At 37.4% G+C, this 21,480-nt stretch overlaps 1 protein-coding gene across 5 annotated transcripts in view; it reads left to right on the top strand.

Annotated features, from left to right (window-relative positions):
- Positions 1 to 21,480, top strand: part of AAGAB (alpha and gamma adaptin binding protein) — an 86,768-nt gene that overhangs the window by 1,026 nt on the left and 64,262 nt on the right. The gene's annotated exons all lie outside the window — the stretch shown is intronic.

The following is a 21,480-nucleotide window of genomic DNA, read 5'->3' as shown; positions in this document are numbered from 1 at the left end:
GATATTATTATTAAAGCACATTCTCTGTCTAGCCCTCAGTTTCCTGATCCTGAAAATGGGGCATATGAATCTATCTCACAGGATTCTTTGAAGGACCGGTGATGTGACATTTTGAAAGCATTTTGTAAAGTGTAAAGCATCATATAAACTGTAACTTCTTCCTGTAGTACCTGTCAAATGACGTCACTGCAGCACAAGTGTTCTGTAACTTAGTTATCATTTGTGATCACATAAAAAGTTCCTTAATTATAACACTAAGTGGTAACTAACCGCTCTAATTATGCCATTTCCTTATCTCTCATCAGTGCTCCTTCCCGGTTTTTCCTTTCTTTTCTTTTTGAAAATTGTTTTATTCTAAAAGTAGTGCATAGTCCATTAAGTAAGATTTAGCACATGTAGAAAAGAAAATGTCAGCCAAGGTCTCATCACCCAAACACAAATACTGTCTTAACATTTCTGTGCATCTCCTTACAGTTTTGTTCCCAATGTACAGGTTTTAAAAAATTGATAATTACATTTCATATATAATTTTTATATTTTATATATAACATGTAATATTTTAACATTTTATATATAAAAATTCAAAATATTGTATCTGAAATATTAAATATATAAATGTGTAAAATTATATATTTATAACACATTTAAGGTGTATGATTTGTGTAAATACATATTTATATAAAATATACTTTCATATTTTACATATATTTCATTATTTTTATCTGATATTTTTCATCTACCATTACACTGTAAATTAGTTTCCATCATATATTACATCTAGAGAACATATCAGAATTTGCTCAGAATTCTTAAGATCCTGATGTATTTAACTTTCCAAAGGAATTATATGCATTTGGATTTCCATTACTGATATATAAAAGTCCTTTCAAAGCCAATCTCAGAAATATTTGTTAAGTTTTCTTTTGGTTATCATGTGCTTTAAGGATCAGAATTGGCAGACACGGTCACTTCCTTGAAGGAGCTGTTACCTATAGTTGGGGAATAGTAACACTGTACTTCTTTAAAATATATTAGCATCATTGGGAATAAAATTAATTCTGTAAAATAAAATAATCCACTTTATTTCCATATGTAAAATGCTTCTTGGATAACTTTTGTGTTGCTTAAAATTAGATGACCTTTCCTTTGTGATTCCATTAATGTTAGGTAGTGAAAAATAAAATAGAAGCAGTTAGTGAAGAGATTACTTGAGTAAGGAAACGTGAACTATAAAAGAGGGCTTTTACCATTTCTTCCCAGGTTAATGATTTGGGTAACCACGGATAGTATGAGCATGTAGTACAATATTTGCTGAGCATTGATTCTGTTTTATCATAATTAAAGATTGAATTAAATTAATCACAAATTGAGTCTAATTTTGGCATAAAAGATGGAGACTACCATAATGAATGACTTTTAAGTGTTCAGTGACATTAAGCAATATATGATTTTGGATTGAATCTAATTTACCTTTTTGGGAAGGTTTGGTTCCTTCCCATGCATCAGGAAGAAGAACATTTAGGGTTTCTCCAGTTTCTTTCCTTCGACATCTGATCTATTTTACTGCTTTTGGGGACTTCCCTGGTGGTCCAGTGGTTAAGACTCCACGCTTCCAATGCAGGGGGCACGGGTTCGATCCCTGGTCGGGGAACTAAGATCCCATATGCTGCGTGGTGCAGCCAAAAAAATAAAAAAAGTACTGCTTTTAACAACAATGGGAAATATTTCATAACCAAGTAACCAAGTTTATTATTATAAGTATACATGAAATAAAAATCAGTAGGCCTCTACTATGGATAAAGTGTGGACTTTGTGAGAAGCTTTTTTCATTTTGTTGCTCAAAGGCTTTATGTGCAGTATTCTGGGTGGATGTCTGACATCAGATAAAAGGGGCATTACCAGTGTAGACTTTTAAAGGGAAATGAAGGCCCAGAATGCTTATGCAAGGCTGTGTGTGGTGTGAGAGCAAGTGTCGGTACCCCCAGGCCAGACCTCTTTCCACCCCACATATGTTTATATGAACATTTTACTTTTATTCTGGAGAAGTGTATTCTGATATTAAGAACAGAGCTAGTCTCTGTGCCAGTTACTGCAGCTGAAAGGACTACTAGGAGACTATTCCTGCCTTCAGGAGGGATGTGGTGAAAGTATGTGCTCCACCTGTGGAAATACCAAAACGTTGATACCTAAGTTTTAACATCTTACTCTATTTTCCTAGAAGGAACTTTAGATAGAAAAATCCCATTTGGTTTTAATGTATGTAATGCTAACTTAGCAACTGTAAGCCACTTAGGTTCTACACCTGAACATTTGGAGCAAATTTTTTTCTTCTAGTGAAATGTGGGAATTTGGAGATCTTATAATAAGCATTTATATGTATATCAATATTCTTCCCAAACATGTTTTCACATAATTTAGTTTGGTTCTTGTATCCTTGTGAATTCATGGAGTCAGGGTTTCTCCATTTTATAAATGAAGAAACCGGGGCTTGGAAGCACTAGGTGAGTTGCCTAGAGTGCTCAAGTACCAAGTGCTGGAGCATATGTTCTCATTTGGGATTTGTGTGCATGGGCTGTCTCATTGAAATGTGTTGGAATTCCTTAGCAATCAGAAGTATTTAAGGTGGTGGCATTGGTGGAAGAACTGAGAGAGAAGATTAACTCAAAAGAAGGTTTTAAAATATGCTCGCATTTCCATTTAGAATGGTTGAAGTCTTAATTCTAAGTGAGAAAAAAAAAATCCTTGCCCAAAGGACCTGTATTTTAAAAAGGGCATGTGCATACCTGATGGTCTTTAACAGTGTCTGGATTTTTATTTTCTCAATTGAGGGAACCCAAAGTAGAAACACTGTATATATTAGTCACTCCTGCTATGTAGAATTAACATTAAAATTAAAAGGTTGTTCCAGATCATCTCTAACATCCCTTCTAGATGTAAAATTCTACGGTATCGGTTATTTTTATGTTAGATTATATAATGCTTCATGTTTATCTTTTGGAAACTGAAGAATCAAGCCTGATTTTAAAGTTGCAGTTAGACACTCCACTTGTAGTAGAGAGTTTGACATTTTGTGTTTGGAATTCAGATGCATTTACCCATAGAAACAATCTGCTGCTCCTCAGGTTTCTAAAACTGTGGAACCAGGTAGCTCAATTATATGATGGGTAAACTAGGCTTTGGGGAATTATGCAGGCAAAGCTGGCCATCAGGCATGACATTGCTGCTTTGGGAAACATTCATTCTTCTGTAAGACTGGGAGTTTGTTTCTAGGTCTGTCAGACTCCTGTATTTACAAAGGGATCTTAAAGTAATTTACTAAAGAGAACATTCTTATTTCACAATAGGGGCTATTGTACAGCTTAGCCAATGTTATCTAGCGACAGAATAGGGATAAGAACTTGGGTCTTCTAATTTGCATTTTTCTGCAGCTGCTTGAGGTATTCTGAGTAGAGCCTTTTACTCTGGGAATAAGTAGTAATTTTTGCTTAAGCAAAGTTGCTTATTTTGTTGTGGTAGGAGGACTCTGCCTTTGATTGGATTGTATATTTCCAAGTCTTTATTTTCTTCAAAGGAAGAAAGATTGGGCCAGCAAGATTTACCACGAGGGCCTAGAGTTGTCATCACAGAATGATTTATTAAGTGGTCAGACTAAAGCAGTGATTTCAAATGGTAATGGGGAGGGGGGAACTTTGATTTGTTTTTAACTATGATACTTCATATATTTTAAAATTTTCAAATAACATTAAAAGAAGGCTCAAGATTGTTATCTTTATTAAAAAAGGGATGTTAAGTCATCAACCTTAAGATTAAATACAAGTCACATTCTCTCCAGACCCAAAGGGACTTATAAAACACATCCATGTTATCTTCCTGTGTGTCTGTGTGTGTGTGTATGTTTGTGTATGTATGTATAATTAAAGGTCAAAGAGGTTGTGATTTTCTCAGGTTCAGCTCATAAAAGTTGGAGATTCAATTCTAGTTCTTTTTTTTTTTTTTTTTGCGGTTCACGGGCCTCTCACTGTTGTGGCCTCTCCCATTGCGGAGCACAGCCTCCGGACGCGCAGGCTCAGTGGCCATGGCTCACGGGCCCAGCCGCTCCGCGGCATGTGGGATCTTCCCGGACCGGGGCACGAACCCGCGTCCCCTGCATCGGCAGGCGGACTCTCAACCGCTGCGCCACCAGGGAAATATGATGTGAAATATGATGAACTTCCTGGTGGCCAGAGCTGTATGTATTCAAGGTGAATTTAGGGATAGGAGAAATTACAGTAGAAGATTTCACTACTACAGTGAGAACTTCTATGGTTCAAAATGAGTTTATACCTTTTCTTTCATGGTAGTTGGAGCCTTAGTAGATGAACTACCGTAAGCTAATAAAAAATGAAAATTCCTCTATTGGTGCCCAATTTGTTTTTGTTTTTCTTTTATCGGTCGAGTAGAGAATTTGTGTGAAGTGTTAGACTAATCTTTTAGCTGTTATTGAAGAGTTAAATGATTATAAGGTGTTTGTCTTCCCAGTAAATGGCATTCCAGTAATGGGGTAGAGAGCAGTGGGGAAGTATTACACATCAGCCGACGTTGCACAAAACCGTTTATGATACTGAAAGTATTGTATCATCCTGGAGGATTCTGAGTGTATCTAGACCCAGGCCTTTATTTCTGGGCCACCTAACTGCTTATTTTTATGTAGCAAAAGATAAAAAACATCCAGAAAATATGCAGTGGTCATTTGGTTTAAACAGCTTGCTGCCTTTTGCTCTGTATAATTCCTCAGCAAGTAATGACACTCAGTAAATAATGAAATCTGATATAAAACCATTTTTAAAAAAAGGTTAAAGTATGAAAACTGTTTTAAATATGTCTGGCAAGAATGAGGATCTGGACACGACGTTGTATTTGTGTTGGAGCCAGTGCACACAGATACCACAAATACCTCTCTGAGAATTACTTATCCAGGAAGCAAGACTAAGGTACGTTAAGACAGAGAGGACAGTTGTGAAACTCTTAAAGAGCCTTTGTGATGTTTTAGATTCAGTAACAAATAACCTTTTTAGTGTTTAATTTTCCACACAGACCTGAAGGCTGGGTCAACACAGAGGTGGGGTAAAGTGGTATCGTACCTGGATCAAAATCAGTATGCTCAGAGCAGGAAAATGTGTGATCATTTGGTAATAAAGAGCACTGTTATGCTGATATAAGAGAATTGCCATTCTGTCTGAATTCTGCTGGGGTTGTTCAGGACTTTTGTGAGGAAAAAAATTTGTGAATTGAGTGCTGAGTTCTACCCTCTTCCTAGGTATCTGATTTTAAGCACGTTAACTTTTCATTGCACAAATACTTACTGTCTTTACATGTGCCATCATTGTTCTCAGTATCTAAAACCTGTGCCTCAATTGCCTACCTTGTCAATAAAGTGATTTTTTTTAAAGCAGCTTTGGGGTGTAATTTAAATACCATAAAATCTTAAAACCTGTTTTAAGTGTAGAAAATTTCTGTCATTCTAGAAGGAGACCTACTACCTATTAGCAGTCATTCCTCATTCCCATCCCAGCTCTGGGCAAGCACTAATGTACTTTCTGTCTCTATAGAGTTGCCTTTTCTGGACATTTTATATAAAAGAAATCATATGAAATGTGGTCTGTTGTGTCTGGCTTCTTTTACTTAGCTTGATGTTTTTGAGATTCACCCCTGCTTGTAAGCATGTACTTGGTATTCCATTGTATGGAGAGACCACATTTTGTTTATCCATTCATCTGATGATAGACATTTGGTTGTTTCCACTTTTTGGCTATTATGAATAATGTTATTATGGGCATGCTAAGAAACTATTGTATACTATTTTACGAAACTGCTGGACTTTTTCAGAGTGGCTGTACCATTTTACCTTTCCCATCAGCAACGTATGAGGGTTTCGATTTCTCCACATTTTTGACAACACTTGTTAATTGTCTGTATTTTCATTTATATAGTTGGGGTGAGGTAGTGTCTCGTGGTTTTTATTTGCATTTTCTTAGTAACTAGTGATGTTGAGAATCTTTTCATGTGTATATAGTCCATTCATATATCTTTGGTGAAAAGTCTATTCAAATCTTTTGCTCATTTAAAAAGAAATTGAAGTATAGTTGAATTACAATATTGTGTTAGTTTCAGGTGTACAACAAAGTGATTCAGATATATATATGTGTGTGTGTATATATATATATTTCAGATTATTTTCCGTTATAGGTTATGATAAGATATTGAGTGTAATTCCCTGTGCTATCTTGTTGCTTATCTATTTTATGTATAGTAGTTTGTATCTGTTAATCCTGTGCTCCTAATTTGTCCCTTTCCCCTTTGGTAACCATAAGTTTGTTTTCTGTGTCTGTGAGTCTGTTTCTGTTTTGTACATAGATTCATTCGTATTATTTTTTAGATTCCCCGTATAAGTGGTATCATGTAAAATTTGTCTTTGTCTGACTTACTTCACTAAGTATAATATTCTCTAGGTCCATCCATGTTGCTGCAAATGTCAGTATTTCATTCCTTTCTACGGCTGAGTAATATTCCACTGTGTGTATATATTACATCTTGTTAAGCCAATCATCTGTTGATGGGCACTTGGGTTGTTTCCATGTCTTGCTTTCTCCCATTAAAAAAATTTTTTTTTGTCTTCTTATTAATGAGTTGTAAGGGTACTTTATATATTCTGGACACAAGTTCCTTATCATGTACGTAATTTACAAATATTTTCTCCCATTCTGTGGCTTATCTTTTGGTTTTCTTGATGGTATCTTTTGAAATGCAAAAGTTTTAAATTTTGATGGAGTCCAGTTTATCAGTGTTTTCTTTTTCCATTATCCTTTGACTGTGTGTTCTCCAAGCACGATTTTAACCCATCTGGAAGGACCTTTTGGATACTGGGATGTTGGGTCTGTTAGCTTTGTAACGTTTTCCATCGGACCAAGCTTATTTTCAGTATTTACATACAGGAGCTACAAAATAAATGTTCTTCATTAAATTTACTCTGTTTTGGAAAATTCGTCTTAGACATGGTTACCTTCTTTCAGAATAAGTTAGCATCTGCTGCAGATTCTATTGTCAACCTGAGCAGACATTGACATTTTTTGTGAAGTTTTATTACTTAATGCTGATTTGTTTATAAAACATTACCAGTTGAATATGAAAATTACTTTCATCTCATAATTGCCCTGTTTAGACTTACGTGTTCTTCAGAAAATCACCATTTATAAATTATTTTCAAAGCATCTGAGATTAATTGCCAGATAATTTTTATGGTTAAAATAATTAAAGAATACATTTGAGATGGATTTTTATCAGATGCAAATGAAAGGCATTTATGTCTGTGGTGGGAGGTTATGGTGCCTGCCTGTAAAAGGCTAGTTTCAGTTCTATGAGAAAGAATAAAACCAAATTTGCATTCCACAACTTTTATTTTGTTTCATGAATACAGTCAGGTCAGTTCCACAAGTTTGTTTGCTTTAGATCAGGGTTTCTGTTGACATTTTGGGCTGAGTAATTCTCTGTTGTGTGGGGCTGTCCTGTGCATTGTATTCTTGGCCTCTGCCCACTAGGTGCCAGTAGCATCTCCTCGCTTTTGACAACCAAAAATGTCTCTAGATGTTGACATGTGCCCTGGGAGACAAAATCACCTCCCCATAAAGAGCCACTGCTTTAGGTGATATCTGGACGTATGATTCCAATAAATAAGTGATAGTAATGGAATCCAAAGAAGTCCCCCCTTTCCCCCAAATATGAGTGGGAATTGTCCATCAGCTGTGCCACTGGAACTGATAAAGTGGTCTTTGCATGCAGCCCATGAAGTTTAGAGGCTGATGGTTCTTCTTGGCCCTTGTAGAGCACTTCTCCACATTCTGTCTCCCCTGGCTGCCAGCTTCTTCCTTTGTCTTTTGTGCATGTTGGTCTCTCACGTTGGTCTTCTAAGGGCAAAGCAGAGACCGTGTACCCTCCCCCACCACACCCCCACCCTCAGTCATTTTAACATGAAGATGTGGTGACCAAGTCCAGACAGCTATTGGGAGAAAGCGAACTTGACGAAAAGGAGGAGGGCTGAGTTGGATTTCCTCTGCTTAAACTTTTAAAACTTTTCCACTGTGATAAAAAAAGCCCCAAAGCATGTGGCAATGTGAATTTACAGAGTGACCAGAGAGGAGTGTGTGAGGAAGAGGCAATTAAGTGTTGTAAGCAAACCAGAATTGCTGTACTCCTGTTAAAGCAGGGGTATGTTGCTCTAACTCAATCCAGTTCCTCTTCTCAGCCACTGCATACTGCTCCACTGAGGGATCTGTCATATACACGGAGACAGATATTGTATATACATGTACCAGGAGGCTGCAGGATGATTACTCAGAGAATCACAGATAAGAATTTCCTGACATTTGTCTCTGTAAAGTCCCAGCCCTAACCTTGCAGTTTTAACCTTTAAATGGCATACAGGCTCCAAAGGCCCTTTACACTGCAGCAGTATGATCTGCTCCTAGTACTTGGGGAATAATCTGGTAGTTAATAACTGTTATAGAGTTTTGGATAGAGTAGCACCCACCTTGTATGGTGTTCTCATGAAATTGTGGCTATGAAATGGTCACTGGTTGCAACAATATGGAACCATTATGATTTTTTTTTCTCTTATAAATTTATTTATTTATTTATTTTTGGCTGCCTTGGGTCTTGGTTGCCGTGCGCGGGCTTTCTCTATTTGTGGTGAGCAGGGACTACTCTTTGTTGGGGTGTACGGGCTTCTCATCGCAATGGCTTCTCTTGTTGTGGAGCACGGGCTCTAGGTGCGTGGGCTTTAGTAGTTGTGCCTCGAGGGCTGTAGAGCGCAGGCTCAGTAGTTGTGGCACACGGGCTTAGCTGCTCTACGCGTGTGGGATCTTCTGGACCAGGGCTCGAACCCATGTCCCCTGCATTGGCAGGTGGATTCTTAACCACTGTGCCACCAGGGAAGTCCTGGAACCATTATGATTTTTAAAGGTCCCTCTTTGTCTTTCCTCCTTGCTGTTTAATGAAAATTCTGGCTGTCATATGTTTTTCCAAATCACATTTTGCTCAATTCTTTTCTTTCATAATAGCTACTTTCTCCAACTGACGTCAGACTCTACTGCCTCCTATACTTTTCCTAATTGCTTTCTCTTCTGTCTCAGTCTGAGCCTTAACAATGGCAAAGAAAAATTTGGAGAAGGCATACTTTGGGAAGGGAGGGGCCAGAGCAGCTTAGTTATTTCCTAATTGTAATGTTTCTTACCAACTCCTCAACACGTGTGTAACCTGTCCTCTTAGAGGCAGGAGTGCTGACACACGTGCAGGAAACTAAGCTGGGGAGGAGGACGTGAACTTTACTGAGGGCCTGCTCTGTGCCCGGCGCCCACCTGCGCTTCTTGGGCATTGTTTTATTTAATCTTCAAGGAGCCATTTGAGGAGTGTTTTTGTCCCCTGTTGCAGCCGAGGAGATGACTCACAGAGAGATTAATTTGTCATTCTCACTGAGGGCCAGCATTCAAATGCAGGTCCCTGTGACCCCAGGTCTGTGCTGTCTCTCTTTTCTGGCCTTTTCTGGTTAGTAGTGCTGCCATCACAAAGGGAAGGGGAAGGAACTGTGGGTCCCCCAGAGGAGTGGGTACCATGAAAGACACTGGTATCGGGGGTGGGAGGTTATGATATCTGGCTGCAAAGGCAGTTTCAGGTCTATGAGAAAGAATAAAACCAACTGTATTCTTAGAAGAGTGCTGCTTTCTAGAAGGATCGTCTTGATTTGAGGTGGCAGCTGTCACTTCCCTCAGGGCATAGAAAATATGATTTAACCACTGGACAACTCTTCACAAATCAATGTCACAAATCACTTAATCAGTGTCATGATTAATTAAGTGCACATTAATTCTACCAGTATTAAAAGTGTCTTTAGGGCTTCCACTGGTGGCGCAGTGGTTAAGAATCTACCTGCCAATGCAGGGGACATGGGTTCGAGCCCTGGTCCGGGAAGATCCCACATGCTGCAGAGTAACTAAGCCCGTGCACCACAACTACTGAGCCCATGCTCTAGAGCCCGTGAGCCACAACTACTGAGCCTGCGTGCCACAACTACTGAAGCCCGTGCGCCTAGAGCCTGTGCTCCGCAACAAGAGAAACCACTGCAGTGAGAAGCCCGTGCACCACAACTACTGAGCTTGCGCTCTAGAGCCTGCGTGCCACAACTACTGAAGCCTGCGCACCACAACTACTGAAGCCTGCGCGCCTAGAGCGCATGCTCCACAGCAAGAGAAGCCACCGCAATGAGAAGCCTGTGTACCTCAACAAAGACCCAACACAGCCAAAAAATAAATAAAATAAATATATATAAAAAAAAGAATGTTTAAAAAAAAAAGAAAAGAAAATCTAATTGGTGTGCCAAGCCACAACTTCACAGCTATTAGTGCTCAGAAGTATTTAAAAAAAAAAAAAAGTGTCTTTAATTCTGCAACTGAAGGAGATATGAATAATCTAAAATAGTATCAGTTCCTTGAGTTTAGAATGCACTGATTTGGTCTTTTTTGGCTGGGGTAGATAGGTGAGGGGGTAAGGTAAGGATTGTATTTATATATATGCATGTATGAAATTGGGTATTTGTGCTGTTTTGTGAATTTGCCTTGGAACCTCAGAAAGCTTCTTGCCTCTTTCTTTAATGATTGCTTTCCAAATTAACCTTTTTCTGAGGGAAGAAACATCAGGAGAGACGGAGTAGTAGAAAGAAGGGCGAGAAGAAGAGGGAGTTGCTGGGTCACTGACCTGAAATGCTTCCTTGGCTTGCAGCTTTCTTCAACTTTGGAATCTCTTCAGTAACTTGCCGAGTGGGAGGGACTGTAGGGGAAATAAGATCACCAAGGATGTGAGAAGTAAGTAGGAGTTGCTGGAGAATTGATGGCTATGTAACAGTTTCTCAAACAGGAAAGGAGATTTATACTTGTACTTAAAGCTGGGGGAAAGGTTTACACTTGCTACTGGAACTGAGTTGACGTTTCACTTCTCATCTGAAAACACTATGAATTAACTATTTTAAGCTGTGAAACCATTCATAATAACATAGTTGGCAATGAATCATCTAGTATTTGTCTCTTAAAAAATGATGTATTACAGCTCCACCAGGTGGCTGCCAGCAGAGTGAATGGCAGGAGGAGGGAGAAGCTGCTCTTGATTGTATTTGTGCATCATTTTGACTACATCAAAATTCAGTTTAGTGCAGGGCAGAGAAGAGAGGCCGTGGCAGGTTTTTCTAGGAAGTCTGTCTGGCAAAAAACTCCCACAAGATCACTATGACTCACTTTTGACATAAAACTACCTGAAACCCATCAACAGTTTTCTGATGGGTTAGTTGTACTGTGGGGTCACATCTTTTGGTACCCTCATTCCAGCTATTACTTTTGGTTTTCATGGAAGGGAAGAGGATGCTTAGGTCCATAGGTTAGTTTTGGCTGTGACCGTTAGACACTTGAGTGTGACCTAGCTCAAACGCTAAGTATTGTAACCTGTAATGCACCACAGTAGAGTAGGAAAGAATGCTGGTGACCTGAATTCCGTTTTAGGCTCTGCTCCTATTAGGCAAGTGGCTTCTTTTTTCTGGCCCTCAGTTTTCTTATCTGTGAAATGAGTGAATTATACTGACTGATCTCTGGAAACTCTTAGCCATGTGCACCAGCATTTGAGTGATTTTTGTTTTAATTTGGAGAGGAATAAACTTGTTAAACGTTTGAAACCAAATATAAAGGATGAGGGAGAAAAGCTGTATTTAGTGTAGACATTTACGTTTTTTAAATTAAACTCTACATTATGATGTTGATGATAAGAACTAGAAAGAGCCAATCTTCACTTTTTTCTCTCTAGTTCTAATATGGCACAGATGTAATAATAAAACCCACATGCAGCCTCACTGAAAGTATCTGATTAGACATAAAATGTTAAAAAAAAATCTGATAAGTAAATTGACCTATCAAATTCTTTTAGGCAGCACAAAGAATGAAAACAAAACAAAACAAAAGACCACTGAGCTGCTAAAACTTTGAAAGGTAAAATTCATTTTCCCAATTTATTGGTTCTATTCTCATTTAGATTTAGAGAAAAGAGAAAGAAATAGCTTCTTTGTACGTGTTAAGTAAATATCTTCTCACTTGAAAATCAACCACAGTATGTAATTGAAGTTTTAAGAGCTCTGAGTAACACATTGGTTTATCCTCTGGTATTCTAGACATTGATTAATAAAATGAACCATCCTTAATGGATCCAAATAGTCTGAATTGCAGTTTGTAAGTAAATATATGACATCTTCATTGATTTAATTTTTTCATGTTAGTCGAAGACACTGACTTGAAAAAAGCGTAACCCACATTTTATTCCAGTTTCTAACAATACAACCAGCCTAGGAAATATCAAGAACTGGCTGTGGTGCTGGTGGGAGTACTAGTCCCGTGCTCCTTCTACTTGCCCCTTAAAAACAGTGAGTTCATTGTTGTACTCTTTGTGCTCCCCACTTAAAAAAAAAGTCAATTCATTATTTTAAAAATTTACCCGTGAATGAAGACTGATTCCATGTGGTGGCTCCTCCTACCCTTAAAAAAGAAATCAGTTTATACATTTTTTGCTACTCTCCTTGGTTCAGTTTTCCTTCTTCCATATCGGCATATTGCTATGCCACTTGCTTGAAGTTTGAAACGTTAGCTTTGGATACAACATAGACTTTAATCTGAGTTTTTTTTTCTATGAGACATTTACATGAAAGCAGAATCTTTGATTTTAATAACTTATGTGTTCTTCCTGGTTATTTCTTACCTAAGCTCCATTATGAGGGGCACTGCAGCTGGCTGCTATGGGATTGATTAATAATTAATAAAAGACTATAACTTAAGGTAGAAATTAAGCAGAAACAACTACTGATTTCTTAAAGAGACAAGGTAAACTCAGATTTTCAAATATTGGCACAGACCTGTTAATTTAAGAGTAACAATTCTGGTTTTGGTGAAAAATTTTAGAAAGTTAGCTTCAAAAGGGGCCTTATGTCAAAGGTAAAGTCTTAAATTTATTTGAAATTTAATTTTTTGGTTATAAAAGAGGTTTTACTTTCGGCAGACCAGTTCTTTTTTTTTTTTTTAACATCTTTATTGGAGTATAATTACTTTACAATGGTGTGTTAGGTTCTGCTTTATAACAAAGTGAATCAGCTATATATGTACATATATCCCCATATCTCCTCCCTTTTGCGTCTCCCTCCCACCCTCCCTATCCCACCCCTCTAGGTGGTCACAAAGCACTGAGCTGATGTCCCTGTGCTATGTGGCTGCTTCCCACTAGCTATCTATTTTACATTTGGTAGTGTATATATAAGTCCATGCCACTGTCACTTCGTCCCAGCTTACCCTTCCCCCTCCTTGTGTCCTCAAATCCATTCTCTACATCTGCATCATTATTCCTGTCCCATCCCTAGGTTCTTCAGAACCTTTTTTTTTTTTTTTTAGATTCCATATATATGTACTAGCATACGGTATTAGTTTTTCTCTTTCTGACTTCGCTCTGCATGACAAACTCTAGGTCCATCCACCTCACTACAAATAACTCAATTTCATTTCTTTTTATGGCTGAGTAATATTCCATTGTATATATGTCCCACATCTTCTTTATCCATTCATCTGTCAGTGTACACTTAGGTTGCTTCCACGTCCTGGCTATTGTAAATAGAACTGCAGTGAACATTGTGGTACATGACTCTTTTTGAATTATGGTTTTCTCAGGGTATCTTCCCAGTAGTGGGATTGCTGGGTTGTATGCAGGTTCTATTTTTAGTTTTTTAAGGAACTTCCATACTGTTCTCCATAGTGACTGTATCAATTAACATTCTCAGCAACAGTGCAAGAGGGTTCCCTTTTCTCCACACCCACTCCAGCATTTATTGTTTGTAGATTTTTGATGATGGCCATTCTAACTGGTATGAGGTGATACCTCATTGTAGTTTTGTTTTGTTTTTTTTTAATTTTAAAATTTTATTTTTTTATACAGCAGGTTCTTATTAGTCATCAATTTTATACACATCAGTGTATACATGTCAATCCCAATTGCCCAATTCATCACACCACCACCCCCACCATGCCGTGGCTTTCCCCCCTTGGTGTCCATATGTTTGTTCTGTACATCTGTGTTTCAACTTCTACCCTGCAAACCAGTTCATCTGTACCATTTTTCTAGGTTCCACATACATGCGTTAATATACGATATTTGTTTTTCTTTTTCTGACTTACTTCACTCTGTATGACAGTCTCTAGATCCATCCACATCTCAACAAATGACCCAATTTAATTCCTTTTTATGGCTGAGTAATAGTCCATTGTATATATGTACCACATCTTCTTTATTCATTTGTCTGTCGATGGGCATTTAGGTTGCTTCCATGACCTGGCTATTGTAAATAGTGCTGCAGTGAACATTGGGGTGCATGTATCTTTTTGAATTATGGTTTTCTCTGGGTATATGCCCAGTAGTGGGATTGCTGGATCATATGGTAGGTCTATTTTTAGTTTTTTAAGGAGCCTCCATACTGTTCTCCATAGTGGCTGTATCAATTTACATTCCCACCAACAGTGCAAGAGGGTTCCCTTTTCTCCACACCCTCTCCAGCATTTATTGTTTGTAGATTTTCTGATGATGCCCATTCTAACTGGTGTGAGGTGATACCTCATTGTAGTTTTGATTTGCATTTCTCTAATAATTAGTGATGTTGACCAGCTGTTCATGTGCTTCTTGGCCATCTGTATGTCTTCTTTGGAGAAGTGTATATTTAGGTCTTCTGCCCATTTTTGGATTGGGTTTTTTTTTAATATTGAGCTGCATGAGCTGTTTATATATTTTGGAGATTAATCCTTTGTCCGTTGATTCATTTGCAAATATTTTCTCCCATTCTGAGGGTTGGCTTTTCGTCTTCTTTATGGTTTTCTTTGCTGTGCAAAAGCTTTGAAGTTTCATTAGGTCCCATTTGTTTACTTTTGTTGTTATTTCAATTACTCTAGGAGGTGGATCAAAAATGATCTCGCTGTGATTTATGTCAAAGAGTGTTCTTCCTATGTTTTCCTCTAAGAGTTTTATAGTGCCTGTTCTTACATTTACATCTCTAATCCATTTTGAGTTTATTTTTGTGTGTGGTGTTAGGGAGTGTTCTAGTTTCATTTTTTTACATGTCCAGTTTTCCCAGCACCACTTATTGAAGAGACTGTCTTTTCTCCACTGTATATCCTTGCCTCCTTTGTCATAGATTAGTTGACTATAGTTGCATGGGTTTATCTCTGAGCTTTCTATCTTGTTCCCTTGATCTGTGTTTCTGTTTTTGTGCCAGTACCATATTGTCTTGATTGCTGTAGTTTTGTAGTATAGTCTGAAGTCAGGGAGTCTGATTCCTGCAGCTCCGTTTTTTTCCCTCAAGACTGCTTTGGCTATTTGGGGTCTTTTATGTCTCCATACAAATTTTAAGACTTTTTGTTCGAGTTCTGTAAAAAATGCCATTGGTAATTTGATAGAGATTGCACTGAATCTGTAGATTGTTTTGGGTAGTATAGTCATTTTCACAATATTGATTCTTCCAATCCAAGAACATGGTATATCTCTCCATCTGTTGGTATCATCTTTAATTTCTTTCATCATTGTCTTATAGTTTTCTGCATACAGGTCTTTTGTCTCCCTAGGTAGGTTTATTCCTAGGTATTTTATTCTTTTTGTTGCAGTGGTAAATGGGAGTGTTTCCTTAATTTGTCTTTCAGATTTTTCATCATTAGTGTTTAAGAATACAAGAGATTTCTGTGTATTAGTTTTGTATCCTGCAGCTTTACCAAATTCATTCATTAGCTCTAGTAGTTTTCTGGTGGCATCTTTAGGATTCTGTGTACACTATCATGTCATCTGCAAACAGTGACAGTTTTACTTCTACTTTTCCAATTTGTATTCCTTTTATTTCTTTTCTTCTGTGATTGCGGTGGCTACGACTTCCAAAACTATGTTGAATAATAATGGTGACAGTGGACATCTTTGTCTCGTTCCTGATCTTAGAGGAAATGCTTTCAGTTTTTCACCACTGAGAATGATGTTTGCTGTGGGTTTGTCGTATATGGTCTTTATTATGTTGAAGTAGTTTCCCTTTATGCCCACTTTCTGGAGATTTTTTTTTATCATAAATGGGTGCTAAATTTTGTTAGAAGCTCTTCTGCATCTATGGAGATGATCATATCGTTTTAATCCTTCAATTTGTTAATATGGTGTATCACATTGATTGATTTCCGTATATTGAAGAATCCTTGCATCCCTGGGATAAATCCCACTTGATCATGGTGTGTGATCCTTTTAATGTGTTGTTGGATTCTGTTTGCTAGTATTTCGTTGAGGATTTTTGCATCTATATTCATCAATGATATTCGTCTGTAATTTTTTTTTCTTGTAGTATCTTTGTCTGGTTTTGGTATCGGGGTGATGGCCTCATAGAATGAGTTTGGGAGTGTTCCTTCCTCTGCAGTGTTTTGAAAGTGTTTGAGAAGGATGGGTGTTAGCTTTTCTCTAAATGTTTGATAGAATTCACCTGTGAAGCTGTCTGGTCCTGGACTTCTGTGTATTGGAATATTTTTAATCACAGTTTCAGTTTCATTTCTTGTGATTGGTTTGTTCATATTTTCTATTTCTTTCTGGATCAGTCTTGGAAGGTTATACCTTTCTAAGAATTTGTCCATTTCTTCCAGGTTGTCCATATTATTGGCATAGAGTTGCTTGTAGAGTCTCTTGCTGCTTTGTATCTCTGCGGTGTCTGTTGTAACTTCTCCTTTTTCATTTCAAATTTTATTGATTTGAGTCCTCTCCCTCTTTTCCTTGATGAGTCTGGCTAATGGTTTATCAATTTTGTTTATCTTCTCAAAGAACCAGCTTTTAGTTTTATTGACTTTTGCTGTTGTTTTCTTTGTTTCTATGTTATTTATTTCTGCTCTGATCTTTATGATTTCTTTCCTTCTGCTAATTTTGGGTTTTGTTTGTTCTTCTTTCTCTAGTTCCTTTAGGTGTAAGTTTAGATTGTTTGAGATTTTTCTTGTTTGTTGATGTAGGCTTGTATAGGTATAAACTTCCCTCTTAGAACTGCTTTTGCTGCATCCCATAGGTTTTGGATCATTGTGTTTTCATTGTCATTTGTCTCTAGGTATTTTTTGATTTCCTCTTTGATTTCTTCATTGATCTCTTGGTTATTTAGTAACGTATTGTTTAGCCTCCATGTGTTTGTATTTTTTACTTTTTTCCCCTGTAATTCCTTTCTAATCTCATAGCGTTGTTGTCAGAAAAGATGCTTGATATGATTTCAATTTTCTTAAATTTACTGAGGCTTGATTTGTGACCCAAGATGTGATCTATCCTAGAGAATGTTCTGTGCGCACTTGAGAAGAAAGTGTAATCTGCTGTTTGGGGATGGAGTGTCCTATAAATATCAATTAAATCTATCTGGTCTGTTTTGTCATTTAAAGCTTGTGTTTCCTTATTTATTTTCATTTTGGATGATCTGTCCATTGGTGCAACTGAGGTGTTAAAGTCCCCCACTGTTATTGTGTTACTGTCGATTTCCTCTTTTATAGCTGTTAGCAGTTGCCTTATGTGTTGAGGTGCTCCTATGTTGGGTGCATATATATTTATAATTGTTATATCTTCTTCTTGGATTGATCCCTTGATCATTATGTAGTGTCCTTCCTTGTCTCTTGCAACATTCTTTATTTTAAAGTCTATTTTATCTGATACGAGTATTGCTACTCCAGCTTTCTTTTGATTTCCATTTGCATGGACTATCTTTTTCCGTCCCCTCACTTTCAGTCTATATGTGTCCCTAGGTCTGAATGGGTCTCTTGTAGACAGCATATATATGGGTCTTGTTTTTGTATCCATTCAGCAAGCCAGTGTCTTTTGGTTGGAGCATGAAATCCGTTCACTTTTAACGTAATTATCGATATGTATGTTCCTGTGACCATTTTCTTAATTGTTTTGGGTTTGTTTTTGTAAGTCCTTTTCTCTTGTGTTTCCCACTTAGAGAAGTTTCTTTAGCATTTGTTGTAGAGCTGGTTTGGTGGTGCTGAATTCTCTTAGCTTTTGTTTGTCTGTAAAGCTTTTGATTTCTCCATTGAATCTGAATGAGATCCTTGCCAGGTAGAGTAATCTTGGTTGTAGGTTCTTCCCTTCATCACTTTAAGTATATCATGCCACTCCCTTCTGGCTTGTAGAATTTCTGCTGAGAAATCAACTGTTAACCTTATGGGAGTTCCCTTGTATGTTATTTGTCGTTTTTCCCTTGCTGCTTTCAATAATTTTTCTTTGTCTTTAATTTTTGCCAATTTGAGTACTATGTGTCTCGGCGTGTTTCTCCTTAGGTTTATCCTGTATTGGACTCGCTGTGCTTCCTGGACTTGGGTGGCTATTTCCTTTCCTATGTTGGGGAAGTTTTTGACTGTAATCTCTTCAAATATTTTCTCTAGTCCTTCCTCTCTTCTCCTTCTGGGACCCCTATAATGCGAATGTTGTTGCGTTTAATGTTGTCCCAGAGGTCTCTTAGGCTGTCTTCATTCCTTTTCATTCTTTTTTCTTTATTTGGTTCCACAGCAGTGAATTCTACCATTCTGTGTTCCAGGTAACTTATCTGTTCTTCTGCGTCAGTTATTCTGCTATTGATTCCTTCTAGTGTAGTTTTCATTTCAGTTATTGTATTGTTCATCTCTGTTTGTTTGTTCTTTAATTCTTCTAGGTCTTTGATAAATATTTCTTGCATCTTCTCAATCTTTGCCTCCATTCTTTTCCCGAGGTCTTGGATCATCTTAACTATCATTAATCTGAATTCTTTTTCTGGAAGGTTGCCTATCTCCACTTCATTTAGTTGTTTTTCTGGGGTTTTATCTTGTTCCTTCATCTGGTACATAGTCCTCTGACTTTTCACCTTGTCTTTCTGTGAATGTGGTGTTTGTTCCACAGGCTGTAGGATTGTAGTTCTTGCTTCTGCTGTCTGCCCTCTGGTGGATGAGGCTATCTAAGAGGAATGTGCAAGTTTTCTCATGGGAGTGACTCAGCAAGATCCTTTTTGACCCACCTCCTGCTAGTATTGGAGGGTCTCTTGCAGAGGCGGGGGTGGCTGTGGTTCACTGCGCGGACAAAGACAGTGGTGGCAGTAGTTCTGGTGAGTACTCATTGATGTGTCATTGTAGTTTTAATTTGCATTTCTCTAATGATTAGTGATGTCGAAGATTGTTTCATGTGTTTGTTGGCAATCTGTATATTTTCTTTGGAGAAATGTCTGTTTAGGTTTTCTGCCATTTTTGGATTGGGTTGTTTGTTTTTTTGGTACTGAGCTGCTTGAGCTGCTTGTAAATTGTGGAGATTAATCCTTTGTGAGTTGTTTCATTGGCAAATATTTTCTCCCATTCTGAGGGTTGTCTTTTCGTCTTCTTTATGGTTTCCTTTGCTGTGCAAAAGCTTTTAAGTTTCATTAGGTCCCATTTGTTTATTCTTGTTTTTATTTCCATTTCTCTAGGAGGTGGGTTAAAAAGTATCTTGCTGTGATTTATGTCATAGAGTGTTCTGCCTATGTTTTCCTCTAAGAGTTTTATAGTGCGTGGCCTTACTTTTAAGTCTTTAATCCATTTTGAGTTTATTTTTGTATATGGTGTTAGGGAGTGTTCTAATTTCATTCTTTTACGTGTAGCTGTCCAGTATTCCCAGCACCACCTATTGAAAAGGCTGTCTTTTCTCCATTGTATATTCTTGCCTTCTTTATCAGAAGTAAGTTGAACCATATGTGCCTGGGTTTATCTCTGTGCTTTCTATCATTTTCCATTGATCTATATTTCTGTTTTTGTGCCAGTACCATACCATCTTGATTACTGTTGCTTTGTAGTATAATCTGAAGTCTGGGAGCCTTATTCCTACAGCCCCATTTTTCTTTCTCAAGATTGCTTTGGCTATTCGGGGTCTTTTGTGTTTCCATACATATTGTGAAATATTTTGTTCTAGTTCTGTGAAAAATGCCATTGGTAGTTTGATAGGGATTGCATTCAATCTGTAGATTGCTTTGGGTAGTAGAGTCATTATCACAATGTTGATTCTTCCAATCCAAGAACATGGTATATCTCTCCATATGTTTGCATCATCTTTAATTTCTTTCATCAGTGTCTTATAGTTTTCTGCGTACAGGTCTTTTGTCTCCTTAGGTAGGTTTATTCCTATGTATTTTATTCTTTTTGTTGCAATGGTAAATGGGAGTGTTTCCTTAATTTTTCTTTCAGATTTTTCATCATTAGTGTATAGGAATGCAGATTTCTGTGCATTAATTTTGTATTCTGCAACTTTACCAAATTCATTGATTAGCTCTAGTACTTTTGTGGTAGCATCTTTAGGATTCTTCATGTATAGTATCGTGTCATCTGCAGTGACAGCTTACTTCTTCTTTTCCAATTTGTATTCCTTTTATTTCTTTTTCTTCTCTGATTGCTGTGCCTAAAACTTCCAACGCTATGTTGAATAATAGTGGTGAGAGTGGACAACCTTGTCTTGTTCCTGATCTTAGTGAAAATGGTTTCAGTTTTTCACCATTGAAAACAATGTTTGGTGTGGGTTTGTCATATATGGCCTTTATTATGTTGTGGTAAGTTCCCTCTCTGCCTACTTTCTGGAAGGTTTTTATCATAAATGGGTGTTGAATTTTGTCGAAAGCTCTTTCTGCATCTATTGAGATGATCATATGGTTTTTCTCCTTCAGTTTGTTAATATGATTTGTCACATTGATTGATTTGCATATATTGAAGAATCCTTGCATTCCTTGGATAAACCCCACTTGATCATGGTGTATGATCCTTTTAATGTGCTATTGGATTCTGTTTGCTAGTATTTTGTTGAGGATTTTTGCATCTATATTCATCAGTGATGTTGGCCTGTAGTTTTCTTTCTTTGTGACATCTTTGTCTGGTTTTGGTATCAGGGTGAGGGTGGCCACGTAGAATGAGTTGTGGAGTGTTTCTCCCTCTGCTATATTTTGGAAGAGTTTGAGAAGGATAGGTGTTAGCTCTTCTCTATAAACATTTGATAGAATTTGCCTGTGAAGCCATCTGGTCCTGGACTTCTGTTTGTTGGAAGATTTTTAGTCACAGTTTCAATTTCAGTGCTTGTTTTGGTCTGTTTATATTTTCTATTTCTTCCTGGTTCAGTCTCAGAAGGTTGTGCCTTTCTAAGAATTTGTCCATTTCTTCCAGGTTGTCCATTTTATTGGCTTACAGTTGCTTGTAGTCATCTCTCATGATCATTTCTATTTCTGCAGTGTCAGTTGTTACTTCTCCTTTTTAATTTCTAATTCTGTTGATTTGAGTCTTCTCCCTTTTTTTCTTGATGAGTCTGGCTAGTGATTTATCAGTTTTGTTTGTCTTCTCAAAGAACCAGCTTTTAGTTTTATTGATCTTT

The sequence above is a fragment of the Tursiops truncatus genome, chromosome 2 (assembly GCF_011762595.2).
Source record: "Tursiops truncatus isolate mTurTru1 chromosome 2, mTurTru1.mat.Y, whole genome shotgun sequence".
In the NCBI taxonomy this organism is placed as follows: domain Eukaryota; kingdom Metazoa; phylum Chordata; class Mammalia; order Artiodactyla; family Delphinidae; genus Tursiops; species Tursiops truncatus.
This window is presented reverse-complemented; position numbering and strand designations above follow the sequence as displayed.